An 11473-nucleotide genomic window follows, 5' to 3' on the forward strand; every position below is an offset into this window, starting at 1 on the left:
GAAAAGTTTTTAACTAGATATGTTATGGGCCTGGGAGAAAACCTACTTCAATTAGTCTGCTAAAGGAACATAACAAAAAAAAAAAACTCCTAAGGTGTGCCACTATACCCATTGATCAGTGTCTTTCTCAACCCTCATTAGAGAAGCTTTTTCTTGAAGTAAATCAAAGTTAACAGAGATCTACAAGTGGACAATGTGCAGAGAATGCAAGCACTCAGTCCCAGATGGGATGTCTTCATCAAAGCCCTCCTTCCAAGCCTCAGTGATCTATGGGGAAGGGACTCAGAAAGACTAGGGGAGCCAGAGGTGATGGATGACTCCAAGGAAACAGTGGAAACAGTGTCTTAAGACACAATAGAGCCAATGCCCGTATGAACTCAGAGACTGTGGCAGCATGCATAGAATCTACACAGGTTCAACCTTATGTGTAAATAAATGATAAGTAAGTAAACTCTCAAAATAAGAAATAAGAAAAGCATCAGGGCTGGAGTGAGGGCTTGACAGTTGAGAGCACTTGCCTAGGCTCAGTGTCCAGGGCTCTGCTGACTCCCCATGGGAGACCTTGATTTGGGGGATGTGGAGATGTGGGCTGGCTTGGGAGAGAAGGCTGGGGGTGGGAGAAGAGAAGAGGTGGGATCTGTGGGTGGTATGGAATAAGTAGAAAAAAATTTTTTTTTTAAAAAAAAGAGCACTTGCTTTTGCAGAGGACCCAAGCTCAATTCCCAGCACTACTTGGTAACTTCAGTCCCAGGGTATCCAAGGCCCTCTTCTAGTGTCTGTAGGTACCAGGCATGCACATGGCCTAATTACACAAATGACAGCAAAATATCCATACATATACATGTAAAATAAATAATTTAATAAAAGGAAAAAAATTTTAAAAAGTTGCTATGAACACAGCACTGGTGAGGCTAAGAGGGTGGCATTTTCATGACTTCAAAGCAAGCCTGTCCTGCAGAGTGAGAGCGAAAAAAGAAGGAGAGAAGAAAAGAAACAAATAGAAAGATAGGTGGTCAGGAAAGTAAATGTGGTAAGCAGACTCTTTCCAGGTATCTGTATCAACTAACTAAGAAGTGAACTTATCCAGATGCATATTTAGTAAAACTGGAAGGAACACAGTTCATATTAAATTACAATGGTAACTTTACCAGATAGATTTCAATATGATCTTACTTTGAAGGTAGCATCCCATTGATAATCATGATCAAGCTCTTAAATAGTTAAATGAGAAGCATGATCAGAGGATCAAGTACAGGATCAGAGGAACCCACATAATTATTAGCTCGGATATTAATGATAATAGTAAACTGATGCACAGAAATTAGAGATGAAGCAAATAAGAAAAATATGCTACTCCTCTGAGATATAATTAGTATACATGCCAGGAAGTAAATAATGAATGCTGTGTAGGTAATGCAGTCAGAAAATCTTGGGGACAGGAAAAACCTTAAAAATAAAATGACGTCAAGGATCCAAGGCAGAACTGTGATTTTAATTTACAGAAGTAAGCCTTCTGAATGTGTGTGTGTGGCATGGTCAGTTTGTGGGCCCCTGGCACAGGTACCAGGATTTATCCCTAGTTCATGTTCTAGCTTTTAGGAGCCCATTCCCTATGGAAGGATACCTTGGTCAGTCTTGATGCAAGGGAAGGGGATTTGCTCTGCCTTAACTTGATATGCAAGACTTTGTCAGTTCCCCACGGGAGGACTTACCATTCCTGAGGATTGCTCAGGTTGGGGTGTGAAGAGATGGGGGAGTTGGAAGAGAGGAGACAGGGGAACTGTAGTTGGTATGTAAAAATTAAAAAATTAATGTGGTTGTTTTCTTTTTCCTTTATTTTTTCCTTTACATCTTTCTTTCTTCCTTTAAAAAAATAATCAACTAAATTTTATCTTTTTTGCAACTTAATGAACAGTATAGTACACTGTGTAGAGAAAAGACCACATAAAAAGAGGAGTCAGCCAAAAGTGATCAATGGCTACTCAAATGTTATCTAGGATTGGGAGTTCTGTGGCAACCTCCCTTTGTATAGACCCCGTATGCGTTTGTGTGTGTGTGTGTGTGTGTGTGTGTGTGTGTGTGTGTGTGTGTGTGTGTAAAGTAATATATATATATACATATTACATTTCAATAATACAAGTATGATTTCACACATGAGCCTGAATATGTCAGTTCCTTCCTCATCCTTTTAATAAACACTTCATTTACAAATTTTGATTTGTAAACTCATTTTTTTTTGCAAAAAAATCTAAACAATTCAATTTTGTTTGTAATAAAACAGTTACTGTATCAAGTATGTTTTGGCACTTGGGGAAATTTTTTTTATTTTGAGATTATAATAGAATTACATAATTTACTCCTTCCTTTGCCCTCCCTCCAGACTCTTCCATATACCCTTCATGATTCTCCTTCAAATCATGGCCTCTTTACTCACTAATTGTTCATACACACACACACACACACACACACACACACACACACAATTTTTCCATGGGGAAAACTATTTCTCTACCTATCAGCATTTGTTAGCTGACTGCAGTTCTTTGTGTAGGGTTGAGGTCTCAAGGGATTTTTTTCCATTCAATTTGACATCCCTATTGATGTAATCCTCGTTCAGCTCATGTTTGGACAGTCATGTTGGTGAGACTTTATGAGTGTAGCTTCTTATGTTACTAGGAGACACAATCTCACAGTAACCTCCCTGTTCCTCTGCCTCTTACAATCTTTCTGTCCCCTCTCTGAAACGATCCCTGAGCCTTGGGTGTGGGAGTATTTTACAGATGTATCCATAGGAACTTGGCTCCACAACTCTGCAACCTTGCATTGGCTGTGCTTTCCTGTAGCAGTCTCTGTTGCAAAGGGAAATTTCCTTGATGAGGGAGAGAAGACTACACTTACCTGGCTGGAGATTAATCTGGTTTAATAAATTAGATGTTGTAGATTCCCCTTCAGTAACCATGGTTTCACTAACACTGAATAGTCAGATGGGTTCCTGGCACAGTTTTCTATTGTTGAGAGGGCCTGAAGTCCAGTTAGAGAGATGCTGGTTGCCACCAAAGTTGCATTCATACTTTTTTAATTTGGATGTTTGGATAGATTACAAAGAGAATGCTCCTGGATCTCTGGAGTCAGGCTTTCCAGCTTTTTTTTTTTTTGAAAATAGATTTTTTTCATACAATATATTCGGATTATGGTGTCCCCCTCCTCTAGCTAATCCCAGATCCTCCCCACTTTCCCACCCACCCAAATTCATACCCTTTCTTCTCTCTCTCATTAGAATATAAATAGGTATATAACCTACTTAAGGATTTTTTCACAATGAACAATTGTTTTAGTTTTTATTTTGTTTTGTTCTCTCTCTCCTTTTTTTTTTTTTACTTTTGTCTCTGCTTGGTGAATGTTAACCTAATCCACACTACCTTTCAAAATAAAAACTACCCTTCATGTGGCAAAAAACAAATTTATGAGGGCCAAACTGTGGGCTGTAGTGAATTTATCACTGGGAAGCATCACAAGTGAGAACTTTCATTATTTACCAATATACTTGTTTTTGTGGAAGGAAGTGACAGCAATTTCATTGATAAGTAGAGTTTTATTTATAATCCCCCAGCTGACTTAGAACGTGCCCAAGTACTAAAGTCAGCTCACTCCCTAGATTTTCAATATAGGAGAAATGGCATTTTACTAGATGCATTTCTGAATTTAACCAGATTCCATTGTCAGTGCTTCCTAAAGCTTCTTTTGGAATTGAGGAACAAAAAGAATGATTTTTAAATAGCTACGTCACAACTACTTTGAAAAGGAAATTTGAGGAAAAGGCAATTAACCTCTTTGGTAATTGTCACTCATCTCTTCATTCTAATATTTGATAATTACTACAGGAGAGGAAACAAGGGGAAACTACAGACCAAATGAGAAAACAACAGTGTTTTCTTTATCGAGAGCTAGTAATACCATGAAATATATCAGATGTGGCATAGTGCTTTCAAATTTACAGATTCACAACAATAAAAAGAGAATGTTCTCTAGTAGTCGAAATGACAAATATTTTCAGCAAGTACTGCTGTGATAGAAGTGCTACGTTAAGTATTTTCTATTGCATGTTTTTGTGCCATACAATGATAGCTAATGTGTTTGGAACTGAGTTCTATAGCAAGCCAAATTATCTATTACAGAGCTGAGAGAGGAGAGAAAAGGAATTGGTTTTCTCCGTGAAAATAGTATATGCATTACATCATAAATTTCACTCAAGGATCAACTCTCCAGTCCTCTGTTAATAGCCTATGTCTATATAATTCTAACAACCTTGATTACATACTTTACCAATTAAAGTCTATATATTAGACTGAAGGAAACGACGCTGATCCAGGAAGTGACACTCTGTACGAAGTGACAGATGACAGGAGAGGAGACAGAATATAGGAGTGGCAGATGTAGCCACCATTTCTCCCTCACAAAGAGGAAAAAAAGATCAGTCCAAAAGTTGCTTATTACGGGTGAATAGGTATGCACATTTAATGATGTCCAGGGGGTACTACCATGCCTTTACAGCTTTTAAGCTTGGTTCCATAATGATGATTATATGTCCTTCAGAAAGGGAGAGTAAATTTTAAGAATATTATTTTTGAGATGACAGGAAAGGGAGTCACATATTACAAAATATTTGCTAAAAGTTTTAGAAAGAATTTTTGAAGGAATATGTGCACTCTAGAGGGTTAATTTAGAGATCTAGAAGAGCTCGTTTCCTGTTGATTATTTGGGAATTTTGCATCATACATCCTGATAGCCCTCACTTCCCAGTCCTCCCAGGACCAACCCCACCCTTGAGGCCTCCCTCCCCGTCAAAAAAAAGAAAAAAAAAACACAAGTCCAATTTATGTTGCCAATACACTCACTGGAGAACAGTCAAACTTCCAATAGCCAGCTCCTTAAAGAAAACTGAATTCATCCCCATCCACATGCCCACCAGAAGTCCTCAATTATGGGAGCTATGGCTCACCATCCTTATCACAATTTTTAAGAATCCTCTTTGATAGTTTCCTGTCTAGACTGTTAACTTTTTTGGGGGTAGGTGGGTTTAGGGGTGTCCCTCTTTCTCAACTGTCAGTCTGTAGTCATCAATACCACTGCCAAAATAGCTTCCTTGTCCTTTACAGTAACCAGGAGCACTGTTCATGGACATTTATATGTTTTCTGGAATCAGCACATGCCACATATCTCAGCATGGTCTTCAGGGGCATGTAGTAGAGCAGGACATCGACATGGCCCTCTGACATGGCATGGGCCACAGACACCATCATAGCCCTCAATGGAAAGCAATTTGGTCACCCTGGCCCATGGACATCAATGTGGCTTCGGGTGGCATAGCAGGTCACTCACATCAACATGCCCCTGGTGACAGGACAGTCCATGAACATCAACATGGCTTTAGGCCACACAAACACCCACATGGCCTTGGGTTGTAACACAGGCCACAGACATCAAAACTGCCCCCAGCTAGCTGCAGTAGAACCACCAACCCAAACACAGCCCTCTGCAGCAGCATGGACCCAGATGGCTACTCACGTCAATATTTCCAGTGGCAGCCTGCAAATGGACATCAATATGGCCTCATGTGGCATCTCTCTTGGTACTTATTAGGAGACCATAGCCCCATAGTGGGTAGTTTTATGAGCCCTTCCCCAGTTCATGATAAAGTAATGATTGTCCTAACCTTATGCAGGTCTTGTACAGATACCCAGAACTGCAGTAAGTTCATGAGCAGTAGCTAGGACATTTCCAGAAGGCACTGTTTTTTAGCCTTCCTTCCTGACATCTGGCTCTTACATTATTTCCATCCCCTTTTCTGGATGTTCCTTCAACGTTTGAGGAGAATGATATTGATGTCCCATTTTGGATCAAGTACTATATCATCACTTATCATTCACACTTTGATTAGTTGTACATCTGTGCATTGACTGCTGGCAGAAACTAAAAGAATGTTTTCTCAGGAAGGCTGAGAGCAGCACTAATTTATGGGTATAAACCTAAGCAGGTAGAAAGCAATAATTCCTAAATATATCGTGAAACTTATCCTTTTACCTACAGATAAGTGTAACTATAATCCCTCATTAAAGATGTTTCTTGTTACAAAAATGGAGACATCGCAGAAAACCATAGCTAGACACAATGCAAAGTTCAATGGATTGAAGGGAGCCCAGCTTCAATGAATAAAACTTGAACATAACTCCTACACCTAAGGGCCAGGGAACATCACAGAATGGGAAGAAAGATTGTAAGAGTCATATTACCAGGAAGTCTACTGTGAGACTATATCTCTTAGAAATGGCTGCCTAAATAAGACCTGAGCAATGACAATAACAATAGACATGACAACATGGAAGGAGGAAAATCTCATGGAGTTTGACCCCTAGACAAAAATCTACATGCAACTAACTACTGCTGGGTAAAGGAGAATTAGCTTCTTCCAGGGGTGAGTCTCCTAATTAATTATCCAATACAAAATGGTCAACCCTGAAATCATAGACATACAAATAGCAGAAAAAACATTCAGAATGGTGTATTTACATATTTTATATATGTGTGTGTATACATACATGCATACACATATTATGAAACAATAATAATAAAAGAAGCAATTGTTTTGAGAGTTGAGGAAATAATAATAAAATAATAACTAAAATAATATAATAAAAATAAAATGAGAGGGGCTGGAAAGAGGGACATGGAAAGTGGTGGAGGGAAGTAGAAATTATATAATTATATAATCATTTTAATTAACACATACTATTTTTTTGATAGAATTTTAAAAAATCATTGTAAAGTGTAACACAAATCTTAAGAGGTCTTATCAAATAAAAAACCCAGAGCGAGATATCAGGGTTAAAACCTGAAATATCAGAGGAATAAGAAAAGCCACAGATAACCTCACCTCGCCAACTCCACAGCTTCTAAAGAGAGCTACTTCCTGTATATTCATGCCTATATGCCTTTTTGTTCTGCCAACTCATTTCTTCTCTCTGCCCTGCTATATCACTTCCTCTTCCTGCCCAACTCTGTCACTTCCTGTCTATCTGTACAGACCTCCAGACCTTTATGGTTGGCGGTGGGATTAAAGGTATGTACTATTCCCAGTGTGGCCTTGAACTTAGAGAGATCCAGACAGATCTGTGCCTCCCAAGTGATAGGATTAAAGGAGTATGTTACCACTGGCTGACTTCTATGTTTACTATAGTGGCTGGCTTTTTCCTCAGATCCTCAGGTAAACTTTATTGGGGGACACAGATAAAATATCACCACAGTAATAACCATCCTCATTACAGATTGGAAGCCATTAAAACACTGGATAAGTTATATATGAATTTGAAAACCTGTTATGTGTAATTATATAGGTAATTTTTGCTGTACATCAAGATGAGCTAACTTTCTAAATCAATAACTTAGTAGAAGAAAATTCTCAAATATCTTGTTATTTCAATTAACAAATACATTATGCATTTGTCCTCTATAAGTATCTCCAAATGAATTTATATATCAGGTACATATTAAGACTTCTTAAAGCATGGAAGAATTCTATTCTTTTACTTGAGCACATAATTGACTAAACAAGATTGCTTATTCATTTCACATGTCTAGGTGCTGCAATAGAGGTATGAATTGCGTGCCATGAAAGCACAAATGTGTGCAAAATAAATAAACATTTCCTTCTAGATTAACCAAGAAGCTATTAATTAAAACGATAAAATTTAAACATGAAACACAAACCAAAAGTAGTGTTCAGATAAAAAACAACAACAACAGTGATGCAAAGCTTCCAGATAGGTTTTAGGGTTGTCCAGTTACCTGGGGTGAGGAGAGAGTGGAGATGGGTTTGTAGTATATGGCTGACCTGACGACATTTAGAATCCCACTGGAAAGCCTTTGAAGATGCAGACATAATATTTGAGCAGAGACATGGAAAATCATAATTATGTTCTTAAACGTCACTGTATCTTCAGAGTAAGGCTGGATTAAAAGAAGAGAGAATGATTTCCCTTTGAGACATGTTCAACTGAAGTATCTGCAAGCTTCCAAAAGGACCTATTTAGTACTCAGGTAGGTAGAAGAATTTAGAGCTCAGGGGAAAGAAAGCTATTCAGAGCTGTATAAAATTACTGAGGAGGGGATTACATGAGAGGAAAAGCAACATTGAAGGGTTGGGGAGAGAAAAGGAAGCCACCAAAGCGGTTAAAGACATAAAATTAGAAGAGAATTGTGCATGCCACAGAAATCAAAAGAGAACAGAAGCAGAAGCAGCACTTGTGTTTGTGTCCATTGCTTTATAGAAATGGGGGAAATTTTGAACAAAAAGCCACAGAGATGAAGTCAATGGGAAACTAATGCACAGATTCCTGGATTTCACAATTTCTTTTTTGTTATATTTTTATTGGTTTGGAAATCTCATATATTATATTTTAACCATACACATTCCTCTCCCCCAACTCCTCCCAGATTCACCCTCACCTCCCTACCCACCCACTCAGCTTCATATTCTTTGTTTCTTGTTAAAAAACAAGTCCAGTCCAGTTTGTGTTGGCTGGCTACTCCTGAGAATGGGACCTACTGTGGACTGTCACTCCATTGGAGAAAACCAATTTTCCCTCCTCTACCAGCTATCATGTGCAAATAGCTCCTTGGGTAGGGGTGAAACAACCTGTCTACTCCCTCCTCATGAAATATATGCTCTTTGCCTCCCTCTTTTAGAAGCAACTCCAGATAAAAGTTAATCAAGCAAGTTTCTTGATGAACAAGCAGCAGAAGTTTTCTGGATGTGTAAGGAAATGGCTTAGGTAAGAATTTTGAAGAAATGGAGATAGTAGAGAGGACAGAATCTAGGTATCTGGGTTCAAATCCTAACTTCCTCTACTAGCTTTATAACACTGACATTTGTTCCAATTCTGTAAATTACAGCTTCATCTGTGAAATACTAGTTGGCAGTTGTATTGAAAATTAATTTAATTAATATATGTAAATGGCTCAGAGCAGTGCCCATTGAATGGTAGTGCTTAATAAATATGGGTGGTTGTTATATTTGCTGTCTCATTCAATTTGTATGATCAGCCTTGTTCAAAAACTTAGTATTCCAAGTCTATACAATACACAACACAAACGTACACAAAATGTGATCCATATTTGCCACTTTTACCCATTGTGCGGATGTTCAAAAAGAAATAAAGCTTTGGAAGCCATTTCCTTATTCTCATTCCAGTAAGCACACACACACACACACACACACACACACACACACACACACACATGCACTCATGCACGCATGCACATGCACATGTACACAAACACAAGAGAAAGAGCAAGAGAGAGAGAGAGTGTGTGTGTGTGTGTGTGTGTGTGTGTGTGTGTGTGTGAGAGAGAGAGAGAGAGAGAGAGAGAGAGAGAGAGAGGAGAGAGAGAGATTTAGCTTTTCCTTTGTTCTTTCTGCCCTACAACTGATCCAAGTCTCTCTCTCTTACTCACCTTCATGTGACACCTCAACTATTTTTCAGAAAATTCAATTCCTAAGTATCTCTGGCAAACATGGACAAGACGAACTGACAAGTCTTAAGCAAATAAGCTTACCCAGGCCACCCACATAGGTTTGTTTAGCTTGAAACCAACTAATACTTCTTAGCTACAAAACAAAACAAAAAAAAAGCTTTGATGTTTCTCATCAGTGTTTGAATGAATTTAACTTCTGAAGCATTTTTAGATGAAAAAAAAAACAGAAACCATTCCTTGTGGATTATAATCAATAAAGCAGCCATCTGCATGCCAGCCCATGCAAAAGGTCACTATGATGAGACATGGATTGAAAAGATGCCTTTGACTACTGAATAACAAGGAACACAATGTTTTAGTTTTTAAAAAAATCTTTAGTGGTTTTAGTGATAAAAGTTCTTAGAGGCAGAATGACATTTGCTAATAAAGGATGTGACTCACCAAAAGAGAATTGTTGCAAACTGTAATGTGTTTGTAAACCAAAGGAAACTATGGCTAGGTCTTCTATCAGTTCCCTTTTTAAAATTCCTAACAGAAAGACACGGCTTGGTATCTAAAATTGGGTTTTCTAGAAGCAAGAAGATTTATGTTTCTGATACTGAAGGAGAGTTTGATCATGGACAGAAGCAAATGCACACTTCGCTAACATGAATAGCAAAGTGTACATTTGCCTTAGAGTTTAATAGAATGGGTTCCTGTTGACTCACTACATTTCACAAGTTAAATTCAGTTCCCTGTGACAGAATTTTGTTTCCATAAAATCAGAGAGACTACAGGCATTCAAACTTACAGGTATTTCAATGAGGAGCAAATCGGGTTTTCTGATACTTCCTGGTGAAATTACTTAAATCAAGAAAATTTTAAGTTGATCTTGAAAATGCAAAGCTATAATTCCAGTACAAATGAGACTAAGATATGAGGATCCTGAATTTCAAAACAACCTAAAATACATAGTGAATAAACAGAAAAGGAGTAAAAATGATTTCCTTACCGCAAGACCCTGAGTAAGTATGACATTAACTAATTTTATTAAAAGTAATCATGCAGTTGTTTCACAAAGAACATGAAAGAATAGATATTGCAAAACAATTCTTTAATGAATGAGTTTCATAAAGAATAAGAAATTCCAAATAAAACATAACTATGCTATTCAGTTCATACCAAATGAAAATATAAACTCAAAATCATTCATATGAAAGATCCTCCTAGGAAAAACAAAATATTTCTTCTAAAATCCCTGAGAAGAGACAAGGGTGCCCACTCTCTTCTCTCTTCTTCAAAGTAGTGCTCAGAATGTTAGTTACATCAATAAGACAAGAGAATGTCAGAAAAGGGGTTTAAATAGGAAAGAAAGAAGTAAAATTATCCTTATTTTCAAACGACATGATCCTCTACTTAGAAGATCCTAAAGACTTCATGACAGACACTGAGACCTGAAAAACACTTTCATCAAAATAGCAAGATAAGGGGCTGGAGAGATGGCTCAGTGGTTAAGAGCACTCAGTGTTCTTCCAGAGGACCTGAGTTCAAATCGCAGTATCCACATGGCTGCTAACAACTGCCTGTAACTCCATTTCCAGGAGGTCCGATGCCATCTACTGGCCTCTGTGGGCACTGCACACAAGTGGTATGTAGACATAAATGCAGGTAGAACACCCATCCACATAAATTTAAAATAGAAAAAACTTTTAAAATACACCAAGATACAAAATCAGCATACAAAAGTCAGTAGTAGGGCTGGAGGGATAGATCAATGATTAAGAAGACTTAGTGCTCTTCCAGAGTTCAGTTCCTAACATCCACAGCAGGGCAACACACAACTACCTGTAACTCCAGCTCCAGGAAATCCAATGTTATCTTCTGACCTCCGTGGGTAACAACACACATGCACAACTCACACACACACACACACACACACACACACACACACACACACACACAC

The sequence above is a fragment of the Peromyscus maniculatus genome, chromosome X, assembly GCF_049852395.1.
Source record: "Peromyscus maniculatus bairdii isolate BWxNUB_F1_BW_parent chromosome X, HU_Pman_BW_mat_3.1, whole genome shotgun sequence".
Lineage (NCBI taxonomy): Eukaryota > Metazoa > Chordata > Mammalia > Rodentia > Cricetidae > Peromyscus > Peromyscus maniculatus.